The sequence below is a fragment of the Pseudophryne corroboree genome, chromosome 6 (assembly GCF_028390025.1).
Source record: "Pseudophryne corroboree isolate aPseCor3 chromosome 6, aPseCor3.hap2, whole genome shotgun sequence".
Taxonomy (NCBI): Eukaryota; Metazoa; Chordata; class Amphibia; order Anura; family Myobatrachidae; genus Pseudophryne; species Pseudophryne corroboree.
In genome coordinates this window covers 107785013-107801532 of record NC_086449.1, presented here as the reverse complement: position 1 = coordinate 107801532, position 16520 = coordinate 107785013, and the positions used below count along the sequence as shown (strand labels likewise).

General features: G+C 48.0%; 1 long non-coding RNA gene across 1 annotated transcript in view; it reads left to right on the top strand.

Annotated features, from left to right (window-relative positions):
* The window catches only part of LOC134934918 (uncharacterized), a 28586-nt gene extending 12311 nt beyond the window's left edge, over window positions 1-16275 (top strand). Inside the window, exon 2 of the long non-coding RNA XR_010179840.1 lies at window positions 15141-16275. This is a non-coding gene — a long non-coding RNA (uncharacterized LOC134934918). The remainder of the gene's footprint in view (window positions 1-15140) is intronic.
* The last annotated feature ends 245 nt before the right edge of the window (window positions 16276-16520 follow it).

The following is a 16520-nucleotide window of genomic DNA, read 5'->3' as shown; positions in this document are numbered from 1 at the left end:
GACTGATTTTCAGCCACCTGCGCATGCTATCATGATGGGATCGCATCCCGGAAGGGTGCATTCGCATAATAAATGATAGGCGACGGGTGTCTATGGGCGGTGTTGCGACATTGGGAAGGGGGGGGGGGGGGGCAGTGTCACAGTAAACACAGACGTGTCATGGCTGTTTTCAGGGCCGGCCAATGATGTCTCCTGCGTTTCTGCGATTGGAAACATGGCGGCGGTGCCCCTGCTTATGGAGCTATGCTGCATAGGCAGGAGTCAATCGCTATTTGAATTGAGATCGCATTGCGGGGCAGCACCACACATGCTGGGTGGCCTTGCCCTATTCTGGGCGGCCCCCAGTGTGCGATTTTGGTGGTCGCAGATTATGCTAAAATAGCAAAATCTGCGACAAACTCTGAATAATCTCCTTATCTTGCAGAAAAGCACTCGCTTACTATCATTCTTTCACTGTCACTTCACAGCCATTTGACACAATTTAAAAAACCCCAATACATCTATTCATCCACAGCTTCTCACCTATGTCTTTGTGGGTATCTGTGTTGAATGACTACCTCTGATGGTCGGTGCCAGTGGTACCTTTAAAAAAAATAAAATAAAAAAGCCCAAACACAATCCGCAAAAAAAATTATAAGCCCAAAAACAAGCAACCATCAAAAAAATAAAGCAACTTCGGAAAAAAAAACAAGCCCAATTTTGCTTGTTCTAAGCTGAATCGGCAACTATGTGTGTGATGGTATCTCCAAGCAATATGCCAGGTCAAGTTATCATCGGGGGCGGATGTGGCGCTGGCGTCATCAGGTGCAGAGGCGGTGCTTGGAGATAAGGTCGTCTCCGTGCCGCCTTCTCTTTAGTGTGAACGGGTCCTGGATCGCATCGCCCGGGTAACCCTGCTTTATCCCTGGGTTGAAATATCGGGTCAGGTGACCCAGTAATTCGGGACTTACCCCTTTCACACCACACATCAACCAGGCAATATACCGGGTTATTTGTGCAGTGTGAAAAATCTGGGCAGTTTGTTAGGCTATGTGTGAAAGGGGTATTCGTAGATAATATTTTGTGTGTATTTGTCTTACTGTACCACCAATACTGACACCTCTAACTGATGCACAGTGCGTAAGTGACACAGGACGTCAGGGGCAAATGCTGCATTTCTGGCTGGGTGGTTTCCAATGCATACATGCCCATTCTCCCAAACTTCAGCTCCCCCTGGGAGAGTAGACCAGCCACCTGGATGCAGACAACAGTGAAGTGGGTGGCATGTGTGCTTGGCAACTTGAAGTGGTAACCGTAGCTCCACCCTCTGCTGTCTGATGGCACAAATTGTGGCATGGAGTAGTAGGGGGGTTGGGATGCGGCTTGCTCCACTTTAGGGTTTCCTGGAGGGGAGGATATACAAGTAGGTTAATATATTCGCAATACCTGTTCTGTTAAATTAGTATCATTAACAATAAATGTTATTCCCGTGACAGCAGATGGAATTGCACAGGTTGGGTGGTATCCTCATTTGCCAAGTACCCGGCAGTGCCTGAGCCAGAGTTGGCAATCAGGAGGAATCGGCCGGAACGACCAGTAAAGAGGTGCAGTAGCAGCTATCCACATAGCCGAGCGTATGCGTATGAGGTTGCAGGTGCCTGTGAAGGAAGCTTCCTGTGGTAACGATACCCTGCTACAAGTGGGGACCACATTTCTGCTTAGTTGACCCTCAGCCAGTGAAAGGCTGGTGGCCGAGGGAGTAGTTAGTGACGGCTAGTTGCTGACTACCAGTGTAACCTCTTACATTGTGGTGGATGATGGTGTGGCGAGTCATCCTCTCAGACTGTATGGGCTTACTGTGACTCTGTACTTTTTATTTAGCTGGTTTTCAGAACGTAGTCATCACTCCTAATGGCTCTACTTGTCCAAGCCAGGCAATTGTAGATTGTGGGTGTCGGTGTGGTGCTCCCAGTTATAGGTGGTTACTCACTGCCACTATTGGGTTCCTTCACCGACATTTAGGGCCTGATTCAGTGCCTCAGGCAGATGTGGGTGCATTTTTATGATAATGTCGCTGCCAATTTCTCTAACGTCCTAGTGGATGCTGGGGACTCCGTCAGGACCATGGGGAATAGCGGGCTCCGCAGGAGACAGGGCACATCTTAAAAGCTTTTTAGGTCACATGGTGTGTACTGGCTCCTCCCCCCATGACCCTCCTCCAAGCCTCAGTTAGGTTTTTGTGCCCGTCCGAGAAGGGTGCAAACTGGATGGCTCTCTTAAGGAGCTGTTTAGTAAAGTTTTTTTTTAGGTTTCTAATCAGTGATTCCTGCTGGCGACAGGATCACTGCAACGAGGGACTTAGGGGAGAGACTTGCAACTCACCTGCGTGCAGGAGGATTGAAGTTTTAGGCTACTGGACACTGAGCTCCAGAGGGAGTCGGAACACAGGTCAGCCTGGGGTTCGTCCCGGAGCCGCGCCGCCGATCCCCCTTACAGACGCTGAAGAAAGACGGCGGAACGGAGGTCCGGAAACAGGCGGCAGAAGACTTCACAGTCTTCAGAGAGGTAGCGCACAGCACTGCAGCTGTGCGCCATTGTTGCTACACGGCTCACTGACACGGTCACGGAGGGTGCAGGGCGCTGCTGGGGGCGCCCTGGGCAGCAATATAAATACCTATTTGGCAAATAAATACATCACATATAGCCATTAAGGCTATATGTATGTATTTAACCCAGGCCAGTTTTCCTAATAACCGGGAGAAAAGCCCGCCGTGAAAGGGGCGGAGCTTATTCTCCTCAGCACTCAGCGCCATTTTCCTGACCAGCTCCGCTGGTGAGGAAGGCTCCCACTCTCCCCTGCACTACAGAAACAGGGTTAAAGAGAAGGGGGGCATAAATTGGCGATATAATTATATATTAAGAGCCCATATATAGAAACAACACCTTCTAGGGTTGTTATATACATTATGGCGCTTTTGGTGTGTGCTGGCAAACTCTCCCTCTGTCTCCCCAAAGGGCTAGTGGGTCCTGTCCTCTATCAGAGCATTCCCTGTATGTGTGTGCTGTAGGTCGGTACGTGTGTGTCGACATGTATGAGGAAAATGTTGGTGAGGAGACGGAGAAAATTGCCTGTAATGGTGATGTCACTCTCTAGGGAGTCGACACCAGAATGGATAGCTTACTTATGGAATTACGTGATAATGTCAACACGCTGCAAGCCGGTTGACGACATGAGACAGCCGGCGGACAAATTAGTATCGGTCCAGGCGTCTCAGACACCGTCAGGGGCTTGTAAAAACGCCCATTTACCTCAGTCGGTCGACAGACACTGACACGGACACTGACCCCAGTGTCGACGGTGAAGAAACAAACGTATTTTTCCTTTAGGGCCACAAGTTACATGTTAAGGGCAATGAAGGAGGTGTTACGTATTTCTGATACCACAAGTACCACAAATAAGGGTATTTTGTAGGGTGGGAATAAACTACTTGTAGTTTTGCCTGAATCAGATAAATTAAATGAAGTGTGTGATGATACGTGGGGTTCCTCCGACAGAAAGTTATGGGCGGTATACCCTTTTTCCCGCCAGTAGTAAGGGCGAGTTGGAAAACACACCTTAGGGTGGACAAGGCGCTCACACGCTTATAAAAAAACATGGCGTTACCGTTTCCAGATACGGCCGCCCTCAAGGAGCCAGCTGATAGGAAGCTGGAAAATATCATAACAGTATATACACACATACTGGTGTTATACTACGACCAGCAATCGCCTCAGCCTGGATGTGCAGCGCTGAGGGGGCTTGGTCGGATTTCCTGACTGAAAATTTTGATACCCTTGACAGGGACAGGATTTTATTGTCTATAGAGCATTTTAAGGATGCATTTCTATATATGTGTGATGCGCAGAGGCATATTTGCATTCTGGCATCAAGAGTAAATGTGATGTACATATCTGCCAGACGAAGACACGACAGTGGTCAGGTGAGGCAGATTCCAGACGGCATATGGAAGTATTGCCGTATAAAGGGGCGGTCCATTGGACCTGGTGGCCATGGCAACAGCTGAAAAATCCACCTTTTGTTACCCCGAGTCACATATTGGCAGAAAAGGACACAGTCTTTTCAGTCTCAGTCCTTTCGTCCCCATACGGGCAGGCGGGCGAAGGCCAGTCATATCTGCCCAGGGGGAGAGGAAAGGGAAGAAGACTGCAGCAAGCAGCTCATTCCCAGGAACAGAAGCTCCTCACGGCTTCTGCCAAGTCCGCAGCATAACGCTGGGGCCGTACAAGCGGACTCAGGTGCGGTAGGGGGTCATCTCAAGAGTTTCAGCAACACTCGCAAGGGAACTCCGGGATCCTACATGTAATATCCCAGGTGTACATTGGAAATTCGAGACGTCTCCCCCTCACACAATTCACAGGCTGTATTCCCAGCAGGTGATAATCAAAGTACCCTTCTTACAACAAGGAAGGGGGTAGTATTCCACACTATATTGTGGTACTGAAGCCAACCGGCTCGGTGAGATCTGAAATATTTGAACACTTACATACAAGCGTTCAAATCAAGATGGAGTCACTCGGAGCAGTGATAGCGAACCAGGAAGAAGGGGACGATATGATGTCACTGGATATCAGGGACGTTTACCTACAGGTCCAAATTTGCCCTTCTCACCAAGGGTACTTCAGGTTCCTGGTACAGAACTGTCACTATCAGTTCAGACGCTGCCGTTTGGATTGTCCACGGCGCCCCGGGTCTTTACCAAGGTAATGGCCGGAATGAGGATTTTTCTTAAAAGAAACATGGACGCTTTCCTGATAAGGGCAAGGTCCAGAGAACAGTTGGAGGTCGGAGTAGCACTATCTTAAGTAGTTCTACGACAGCACGAGTGGATTCTAAATATTCCAAAATCGCAGCTTTTTCCGACGACACGTCTACTGTTCCTAGGGAAGATTCTGGACACAGTCCAGAAAAACGTGTTTCTCCCAGTGGAGAAAACCAGGGAGTTATCCGAGCTAATCGGGATCCTCCTAAAACCAGGAAAAGTGTCAGTGCATCATTGCACAAGAGTCCTGGTAAAAATGGTGGCTTATTACGAAGCAATTCCATTCGGCAGATTTCCCGCAAGAACTCTTCAGTGGGATCTGCTGGACAAATGGTCCGGATCGCATCCTCAGATGCATCAGCGGATAACCCTATATCCAAGGAAAAGGGTGTCTCTCCTGTGGTGATTACAGAGTGCTCATCTTCTAGAGGGCCGCAGATTCGGCATTCAGGATTGGATGCCGGTGACCACGGAGGCCAGCCTGAGAGGCTGGGGAACAGTCACACAGGGAAAAAATTTCCAGGGAAGTGTGATTAAGTCTGGAGAATTCTCTCCGCATAAATAAGCTTAGAGCAAATTTATAATGCTCTAAACTTAGCTAGACCTCTGCTTCAAGGTCAGCCGGTATTGATCCAGTGGGATAACATCACGGCAGTCGCCCACGTAAACAGAAGGGCGGCACAAGAAGCAGGAGGGCAGTGAAAACTGCAAGGATTTTTCGCTAGGCGGAAAATCATGTGATAGCACTGTCAGCAGTGTTCTTTCCGGGAGTGGACGACTGGGAAGCAGACTTCCTCAGCAGGCATGACCTCCACCCGGGAGAGTGGAAACTTCATAGGGAAGTTTTTCAACATGATTGCCAACGGTCCACAAAGACCAAAGGTGGACATGATGGCGTCCCGCCCGAACAAAAAACGGGACAGGTATTCCGCCAGGTCATGAGACCTTCAGGCGATAGCTGTGGATGTTCTGGTAACACCGTGGGTGTACCAGTCTGTGTATGTGTTCCCTCCTCTGTTTCTCATAACCAGGGTATTGAGAATTATAAGACATAGAGGAGTATGAACTATACTAGTGGCTCCGGATTGGCCAAGAGGGACTTGGTACCCGGAACTTCAAGAAATGCTCACAGAGGACTAAGGGCCTGGGGAGCTAAGAAGGGACTTGATTCAGCAAGTACCATGTCTATTCCAAGACTTACCGCGGCTGCGTTTGACGGCATGGCGGTTGAATGCCGGATCCTGAGGGGAAAAGGCATTCCATAAGAGGTCATACCTACCTTGGTCAAAGCCAGGAAGGAGGTGACCGCACAACGTCATCACCACATGTGGTGAAAATATGTTGCGTGGGTGAGGCCAGGAAGGCTCCACGACGGAAATTCAACTAGGTCGATTTCTACACTTCCTGAAAACAGGAGTGTTTTGGACCTCAAATTGGGGTTCATTAACATTTAAATTTCGGCCCTGTAGATTTTCTTCCAGAAAGAATTGACTTCAGTTCCTGAAGTCCAGATTGTAAAGGATGTATTGCATATACAGTTTTTTTGTGCCCCTAGGGGCACCGTGAGATCTCAACATAGTGTTGGGATTTCTTAAAATCATATTGGTTTGAACCGCTCAAATCTGTGGATTTGAAATATCTCACATGGAAAGTGACCATGCTGTTGACAAATATCTCACATGGGAAGTGACCATGTTGTTAGCCCTGGCCTCGGCCAGGCGATTGTCAGAATGGGCGGCTTTGTCTTACAAAAGCCCATATTAAAATTTTCCATTTGAACAGGACAGAACTGGGACTCGTCTCCAGTTTCTTCATAAAGGGGTGTCAGCGTTTTCACCTGAAACAACCTCTTGTGGTGCCTGCGGCTACTAGGGACTTGGAGGACTCCAAGTTACTAGACGTGGTCAGGGCCCTAAAAATATATATATATATATATATAGTTAGGACGGCTGGAGTCAGAAAGTCTGACTTGCTGTTTATACTGTATACACCCAACAAGCTGGGTGCTCATGCTTCTAAGCAGTCTATTGCACGCTGGATTTGTAGTACAATTCAGCTTGCACATTCTGTGGCAGGCCTGCCACAGACGAAATATGTAGATGCCCATTCCACAAGGAAGGTGGGCTCATCCTGGGCGGCTGCCCGAGGAGTCTCGGCATTACAACTTTGCCGAGCAGCTACGTGGTCAGGGGAGAACACGTTTGTAAAATTTTACAAATTTTGATACTCTGGCTAAGGAGGACCTGGAGTTCTCTCATTCGGTGCTGCAGAGTCATCCGCACTCTCCCGCCCGTTTGGGAGCTTTGGTATAATCCCCATGGTCCTGACGGAGTCCCCAGCATCCACTAGGACGTTAGAGAAAATAAGAATTTACTTACCGATAATTCTATTTCTCGTAGTCCGTAGTGGATGCTGGGCGCCCATCCCAAGTGCGGATTGTCTGCAATGCTTGTACATAGTTATTGTTACAAAAATCGGGTTATTACTATTGTTGTGAGCCATCTTTTCGGAGGCTACTTCGTTTTGTTATCATACTGTTAACTGGGTTCAGATCACAAGTTGTACGGTGTGATTGGTGTGGCTGGTATGAGTCTTACCCGGGATTCAAGATCCTTCCTTATTGTGTACGCTCGTCCGGGCACAGTACCTAACTGAGGCTTGGAGGAGGGTCATGGGGGGAGGAGCCAGTACACACCATGTGACCTAAAAAGCTTTTAAGATGTGCCCTGTCTCCTGCGGAGCCCGCTATTCCCCATGGTCCTGACGGAGTCCCCAGCATCCACTACGGACTACGAGAAATAGAATTATCGGTAAGTAAATTCTTATTTTCTTAAAAACTGAGGTGCCTACATGCAGCGCCTTGCGGTGGAGCAAATCCGTCTCATTGCTTCTTTTAAAAACTTGCATCAGCGCTATGGTGCAGCTTCTCTGCCTGACTATGATATCCTGTGTGAGTGGTTGTGCACCTTTAGACGCATGCCCATCAGCATTGCGTCATACTCAGAATCAGGCCAATACTGAGTCATATGCAGCTGCTGTGGCATGTCTTTGGTGGTTGCTCTGGCTACGACTTTCCATCAATGGTTACAGCGTGCTCATACGCAGAATCAGTCGGAGCTCTGCACATACTAGCTGAGCTTCTTGCCCACTTCTGGGCCTCTGCAGCTGAAAACAGTCAGCCTTCTGATGGGCATTGGAAAGCAGCATCCGATGGCTGGCAACCGTCAAAAACATGGAATTGATTGGAAAAGTACTTCCATTGGATCATGGGCAATTGATGGTTGCTAACCATTAGCTTTCGATGTCCATCCCTAGCTCAGTCCCTTCTGAGCACTGTTGCCACTTAGGGCAGTATCCTATTAGCCCTGAAGCACTTTCGGCTGGTAAAAATGTCCGGATATTGGGGGTAATTCCGAGTTGATCGCAGCAGGAACTTTGTTAGCAGTTGGGCAAAACCATGTGCACTGCAGGGGAGGCAGATATAACATGTGCAGAGAGAGTTAGATTTGGGTGCGGTGTGTTCAATCTGCAATCTAAATTTCTCTATCGTCCTAGTGGATGCTGGGGTTCCTGAAAGGACCATGGGGAATAGCGGCTCCGCAGGAGACAGGGCACAAAAGTAAAGCTTTCCGATCAGGTGGTGTGCACTGGCTCCTCCCCCTATGACCCTCCTCCAAGCCAGTTAGATTTTTGTGCCCGGCCGAGAAGGGTGCAATCTAGGTGGCTCTCCTAAAGAGCTGCTTAGAGAAAGTTTAGCTTAGGTTTTTTATTTTACAGTGAGTCCTGCTGGCAACAGGATCACTGCATCGAGGGACTTAGGGGAGAAGAAGTGAACTCACCTGCCTGCAGGATGGATTGGCTTCTTGGCTACTGGACATCAGCTCCAGAGGGACGATCACAGGTACAGCCTGGATGGTCACCGGAGCCGCGCCGCCGGCCCCCTTGCAGATGCTGAAACATGAAGAGGTCCAGAATCGGCGGCAGAAGACTCCTCAGTCTTCTAAAGGTAGCGCACAGCACTGCAGCTGTGCGCCATTTTCCTCTCAGCACACTTCACACGGCAGTCACTGAGGGTGCAGGGCGCTGGGAGGGGAGCGCCCTGGGAGGCAAATGAAAACCTATTTGGCTAAAAAAAAATACCTCACATATAGCCTCCGGGGCTATATGGAGATATTTAACCCCTGCCAGAATACACTAAAGAGCGGGAGACGAGCCCGCCGGAAAAGGGGCGGGGCCTATCTCCTCAGCACACAGCGCCATTTTCCTTACACAGCTCCGCTGGTCAGGACGGCTCCCAGGTCTCTCCCCTGCACTGCACTACAGAAACAGGGTAAAACAAGAGAGGGGGGGCAAAATAGTGGCAAAAATTATATTATAAAAGCAGCTATACAGGGAGCACTTATTATAAGGCTATCCCTGTCATATATAGCGCTTTTGGTGTGTGCTGGCAAACTCTCCCTCTGTCTCCCCAAAGGGCTAGTGGGGTCCTGTCTTCGTTAAGAGCATTCCCTGTGTGTCTGCTGTGTGTCGGTACGTGTGTGTCGACATGTATGAGGACGATATTGGTGTGGAGGCGGAGCAATTGCCAAATATGGGGATGTCACCTCCTAGGGGGTCGACACCAGAATGGATGCCTTTATTTATGGAATTACGGGATAGTGTCAACACGCTAAAGCAGTCGTTTGTCGACATGAGACGGCCGGACAATCAGTTAGTGCCTGTCCAGGCGCCTCAAACACCGTCAGGGGCTGTAAAACGCCCTTTGCCTCAGTCGGTCGACACAGACCCAGACACAGGCACTGATTCCAGTGGCGACGGTGACGAATCAACCGTATTTTCCAGTAGGGCCACACGTTATATGATTTTGGCAATGAAGGAGGCGTTACATTTAGCTGATACTACTGGTACCACTAAACAGGGTATTATGTGGGGTGTGAAAAAACTACCTATAGTTTTTCCTGAATCAGAAGAACTAAATGATGTATGTGATGAAGCGTGGGTTGCCCCCGATAAAAAGATGCTAATTTCAAAGAAGTTATTAGCTTTATACCCTTTCCCGTCAGAGGTTAGGGCGCGCTGGGAAACACCTCCTAGGGTGGATAAGGCGCTCACACGCTTATCTAAACAAGTGGCGTTACCCTCTCCTGAGACGGCCGCACTTAAAGATCCAACAGATAGGAGGATGGAAAATATCCAAAAAAGTATATACACACATACAGGTGTTATACTACGACCAGCTATAGCGTCAGCCTGGATGTGCAGTGCTGGAGTAGTTTGGTCAGAGTCCCTGATTGAAAATATTGATACCCTGGATAGGGACAATGTTTTACTGTCTTTAGAGCAAATAAAGGATGCATTTCTTTATATGCGTGATGCACAGAGGGATATCTGCACACTGGCATCACGGGTAAGTGCTATGTCCATTTCGGCCAGAAGAAGTTTATGGACGCGACAGTGGTCAGGCGATGCGGACTCAAAACGGCATATGGAAGTTTTGCCGTATAAAGGGGAGGAGTTATTTGGTGTCGGTCTATCAGATTTGGTGGCCACGGCTACAGCCGGGAAATCCACCTTTTTACCTCAAGCTACTCCCCAACAGAAAAAGACACCGACTTTTCAACCGCAGTCCTTTCGTTCCTTTAAAAACAAGAGAGCAAAGGGATATTCATATCTGCCACGAGGCAGAGGAAGGGGGAAGAGACACCAACAGGCAGCTCCTTCCCAGGAACAGAAGCCCTCCCCCGCTTCTACAAAAGCCTCAGCATGACGCTGGGGCTTCTCAAGCGGACTCGTGGGCGGTCGTCTCAAGCATTTCAGCGCGCAGTGGGCTCACTCGCAGGTAGATCCCTGGATCCTGCAGATAATATCTCAGGGGTACAGGTTGGAACTAGAGACAGATCCGCCTCGCCGTTTCCTGAAGTCTGCTTTACCAACGTCCCCCTCCGAAAGGGAGACGGTTTTGGAAGCCATTCACAAGCTGTACTCTCAGCAGGTGATAGTCAAGGTACCTCTTCTACAACAGGGAAAGGGGTATTATTCCACTCTATTTGTGGTACCGAAGCCGGACGGCTCGGTAAGACCTATTCTAAATCTGAAGTCCTTGAACCTGTACATAAAGAAGTTCAAGTTCAAAATGGAGTCACTCAGAGCAGTGATAGCGAACCTGGAAGAAGGGGACTTTTATGGTGTCCTTGGACATCAAGGATGCGTACCTCCACGTTCCAATTTACCCCTCACACCAGGGGTACCTCAGGTTCGTTGTACAAAACTGTCACTATCAGTTTCAGACGCTGCCGTTCGGATTGTCCACGGCACCTCGGGTCTTTACAAAGGTAATGGCCGAGATGATGATTCTTCTTCGAAGAAAAGGCGTATTAATTATCCCATACTTGGACGATCTCCTAATAAGGGCAAGGTCCAGAGAACAGCTAGAGAGGGGATTAGCACTGTCTCAAGAAGTGCTAAAACAACACGGCTGGATTCTGAATATTCCAAAATCCCAGTTAATGCCGACAACTCGTCTGCTGTTCCTAGGGATGATTCTGGACACGGTTCAGAAAAAGGTTTTTCTCCCGGAGGAAAAAGCCAAGGAGTTGTCCGAGCTTGTCAGGAACCTCCTAAAACCAGGAAAGGTGTCTGTACATCAATGCACAAGAGTCCTGGGAAAAATGGTGGCTTCTTACGAAGCAATTCCATTCGGCAGATTCCATGCACGAATTTTCCAGAGGGATCTGTTAGACAAATGGTCAGGGTCGCATCTTCAGATGCACCAGCGGATAACCCTGTCTCCAAGGACAAGGGTATCTCTTCTGTGGTGGTTGCAGAGTGCTCATCTATTGGAGGGCCGCAGATTCGGCATACAGGATTGGATCCTGGTGACCACGGACGCCAGCCTGAGAGGCTGGGGAGCAGTCACACAAGGAAGAAACTTCCAGGGAGTGTGGACGAGCCTGGAAACGTCTCTTCACATAAACATTCTGGAACTAAGAGAAATCTACAATGCTCTAAGCCAGGCAGAACCTCTGCTTCAAGGAAAACCGGTGTTGATCCAGTCGGACAACATCACGGCAGTCGCCCATGTGAACAGACAGGGCGGCACAAGAAGCAGGAGTGCAATGGCAGAAGCTGCAAGGATTCTTCGCTGGGCAGAGAATCATGTGATAGCACTGTCAGCAGTGTTCATCCCGGGAGTGGACAACTGGGAAGCAGACTTCCTCAGCAGACACGACCTTCACCCGGGAGAGTGGGGACTTCATCTGGAAGTCTTCCACATGCTGGTAACCCGTTGGGAAAGACCAATGGTGGACATGATGGCGTCTCGCCTCAACAAAAAACTGGACAGGTATTGCGCCAGGTCAAGAGATCCGCAGGCAATAGCTGTGGACGCGCTGGTAACGCCTTGGGTGTACCAGTCGGTGTATGTGTTTCCTTCTCTGCCTCTCATACCAAAAGTATTGAGAATTATACGGCAAAGAGGCGTAAGAACGATACTAGTGGTTCCGGATTGGCCAAGAAGGACTTGGTACCCGGAACTTCAAGAGATGATCACGGAAGATCCGTGGCCTCTACCTCTAAGGAGGGACTTGCTTCAGCAGGGTCCCTGTCTGTTTCAAGACTTACCGCGGCTGCGTTTGACGGCATGGCGGTTGAACGCCGGATCCTAAAGGAAAAAGGCATGCCGGAAGAAGTCATTCCTACTTTGATTAAAGCAAGGAAGGAAGTAACCGTGCAACACTATCACCGCATTTGGCGAAGATATGTTGCGTGGTGCGAGGATCGGAGTGCTCCGACGGAGGAATTTCAACTGGGTCGATTCCTACATTTCCTGCAATCAGGATTGTCTATGGGTCTCAAATTGGGATCTATTAAGGTTCAAATTTCGGCCCTGTCGATTTTCTTTCAAAAAGAATTGGCTTCAGTTCCTGAAGTCCAGACTTTTGTTAAGGGAGTGCTGCATATACAGCCTCCTGTGGTGCCTCCAGTGGCACCGTGGGATCTCAATGTGGTTTTGGAATTTCTAAAATCTCATTGGTTTGAACCACTAAAAAAGGTGGATTTAAAATATCTCGCATGGAAAGTGACCATGTTACTAGCCCTGGCTTCGGCCAGGAGAGTGTCAGAACTGGCAGCTTTATCTTACAAAAGCCCATATCTGATTTTCCATTCGGACAGGGCAGAACTGCGGACTCGTCCGCATTTTCTCCCTAAGGTGGTGTCAGCATTTCATCTGAACCAGCCTATTGTAGTGCCTGCGGCTACAAGTGACTTGGAGGACTCCAAGTTACTGGACGTTGTCAGAGCATTAAAAATATATATTGCAAGGACAGCTGGAGTCAGAAAATCTGACTCGTTGTTTATATTGTATGCACCCAACAAGATGGGTGCTCCTGCGTCTAAGCAGACGATTGCTCGTTGGATCTGTAGCACAATCCAACTTGCACATTCTGTGGCAGGCCTGCCACAGCCTAAATCTGTAAAGGCCCACTCCACAAGGAAGGTGGGCTCATCTTGGGCGGCTGCCCGAGGGGTCTCGGCATTACAACTTTGCCGAGCAGCTACGTGGTCAGGGGAGAACACGTTTGTAAAATTTTACAAATTTGATACTCTGGCTAAGGAGGACCTGGAGTTCTCTCATTCGGTGCTGCAGAGTCATCCGCACTCTCCCGCCCGTTTGGGAGCTTTGGTATAATCCCCATGGTCCTTTCAGGAACCCCAGCATCCACTAGGACGATCGAGAAATAGAATTATCGGTAAGTAAATTCTTATTTTCTCTGAGTCCGTAGTGGATGCTGGGCGCCCATCCCAAGTGCGGATTATCTGCAATAATTGTACATAGTTATTGTTAACTAATTCGGGTTATTGTTAAGAAGCCATCTTTCAGAGGCTCCTCTGTTATCATACTGTTAACTGGTTTTGATCACAAGTTGTACGGTGTGATTGGTGTGGCTGGTATGAGTCTTACCCGGGATTCAAAATTCCTCCCTTATTGTGTACGCTCGTCCGGGCACAGTACCTAACTGGCTTGGAGGAGGGTCATAGGGGGAGGAGCCAGTGCACACCACCTGATCGGAAAGCTTTACTTTTGTGCCCTGTCTCCTGCGGAGCCGCTATTCCCCATGGTCCTTTCAGGAACCCCAGCATCCACTACGGACTCCGAGAAATAGAATTATCGGTAAGTAAATTCTTATTTGCAGTGTAAAAATAAAGCAGCCAGTATTTACCCTGCACAGAAACAAAATAACCCACCCAAATCTAACTCTCTCTGCACATGTTATATCTGCCTCCCCTGCAGTGCACATGGTTTTGCCCAACTGTTAACAAAGTTTCTGCTGCGATAAACTCAGAATTACCCCCATAGTGATTAGTGACCGATGGTCATTATCACTGTATCCAATTAGAGAAAAAAAAATTTATTGGACGAAATTGGACCCGCGATTGTGTGATAACACTTGGGATCGTGGAGTCCTCGATCCCATGTGTTTTTGCGGCTCCGGCGGCCCGTTATCGCGAATCGTGCTAAGGGTGTCTAAGGCACCTGAAGCATAATCCCCTGATAAGTGCCGGCATCGGGAGAAATCGATGCCGGCATCAGGGGTAATATGATAGCCCGCGGCTATCCTATTAGCAGTGGCAAAGTACCGCCTTATTATTGGCTGGCAGATCTAATCCTTAACCACTTAACTGACGATTTTTCCCTTCAAAAGCGTTAACAAAATTTTTTAACATTTATTTTATTTAAGAAAGTCGAAAAAGTATTTTTAAAAATATTTAAACATTATATTATGCACATCTGCAGAACGGATTTCCTCGTCAAAAATGGGGGGATAGGGTGGGACGGCGCAGTTGCATGAGATCTGACCATGCCAGTTAAGTGGTTAAGAAATTAAGCTGGAAATCAGATCCCAGTGACACAGCACATCTGCTGGAACTTGCTAGGATCCGCTACATCACGTTGTCTCCTTCCATTGGAACGCCTGACGCAGCTGCTAGAAGGGCCTCTGGATCTTTAGGTTCTCTGGTTATTGGACAGAAGACTGAAGGTCCAGAAACCTAGCATTCTCTGGACATCCAGGTCACTATATTGTACTATTACGACACCAGGCTGTGCTCTGTGAGTAAATTGTGTAGGTCTGTGGGGATGGAGGATACAATCACAGATGAATTGTATCTATGCTTTGTAGTTCCATAGGAAATTTCCATTGGAGGTGAATAAAATATCAATATTTTACTATAGGATTTCCTAATCTTTTTATATTATAGCCGCCTAGTAGTTTGGAGTGATTTATGTCCCTTTTGTGCTTTTCATGTTTGTGTTCCTGTTCTTTGTGTCCCTCATGACAGGCAATGTATACCTAATAGTAATGGCACACGTTGACTGTGTGGGGCAAAGACTTTACAATGGATCACCTGAGACAATCCGATTCTTCTAAGAAGAAAGAATCAATAAAAAAGGCCAGTGGCACTTCTGCCGATATAACCAAAGGGAAATTAAATGATAAAAAGCAGCAGAAATTGGGCGTCAAACGTGGAACCTGCGTACTTAAGGATGCTGGAGACTACTTGCTTCAAGCAGAAAAATACATCCGGGAAAAGAAGAAGTATAAATGTAAGGAATGTGGGCAACTGCTTTCTCATGGCTCTCATGTAGAGGAACATCGGAGAACCCACTCACGAGAGACTCTCTTTACCTGCTATGAGTGTGGGAAAAAGTTCTCCAAAAGGTTCAACCTGGAGAAACACCAAGAGACCCATTCAGATCGTTGCCACCACACTGTGACATCGAAGAGGTTGGCTTAGAAATATCACCAGTAAGGGCATAATCCTCGCCAGGAGATGCAGGCTGCCTGACATTACGTGGTGGTGGTTTTAAAATGCCTGTCACTAAAGGTCCATACACACTTAACGATAAAATGAGTGACGTCGCTCATTTTCCCCCTCCTTGAGCGACGTCGCTCATTTTATCGTTGCGTGTGTATGCCGCCAGCGACGACCGATGCGCGGCCCCGCGGGTCGGCAACGATTGTCGCTGTCGGTAGGGCATGCATGAAGGATGTGGACTGTCGTCCACGACCTTCATGCAGGGCTGGCGGGGGCGTGACGTCACTGAGCGATATGAGCGGTCATATCGCTCAGTGCGTACAGGCGGCCGCCGTCCGGCCGGCGCGGGAGGGGGAAACGTTAGACGATGTCGCTCACAGAGCGACATCGTCTAATGTGTATGGGCCTTTAGAGTAACATTTTGTTGGGAGTTCATCTTAAAATGTTTTGTTTAAAAGTCCTTTTAGAAAAATGTACTAGACTCTATTTAAAACAAACAAATCTTGAACCTATACTGCTGATGACATAGGATGGTGCTGTTTCATTGTATTGGTACATTGTTTAAGGAAGAAAAAAAGTGGAATTTAGATGTCAGCGTTACTTTTGATTATTTTTTGTAGTTGAAAAGATTGAAAAATAAAATGCAAAACAAACAAAATTTCCCTGTAATTATCCTTTATTAACAGGCAGATTTATTATTTATTCCGCGTGTGTGTGTGTGTGTGTGTGTGTGTGTGTGTATAGATAGATAGATATATAGATGTATGTATATGTAGATCATCCAAGATACGGCACTCAGCGGTCTTTTTCAAGAAATGACAATTACAGCAACAGCTTGCAGAGCAACGTTTCGGCTTTATTGAGCCTTTTTCAAGCAGCATAATCATAATAAATCGTGATACA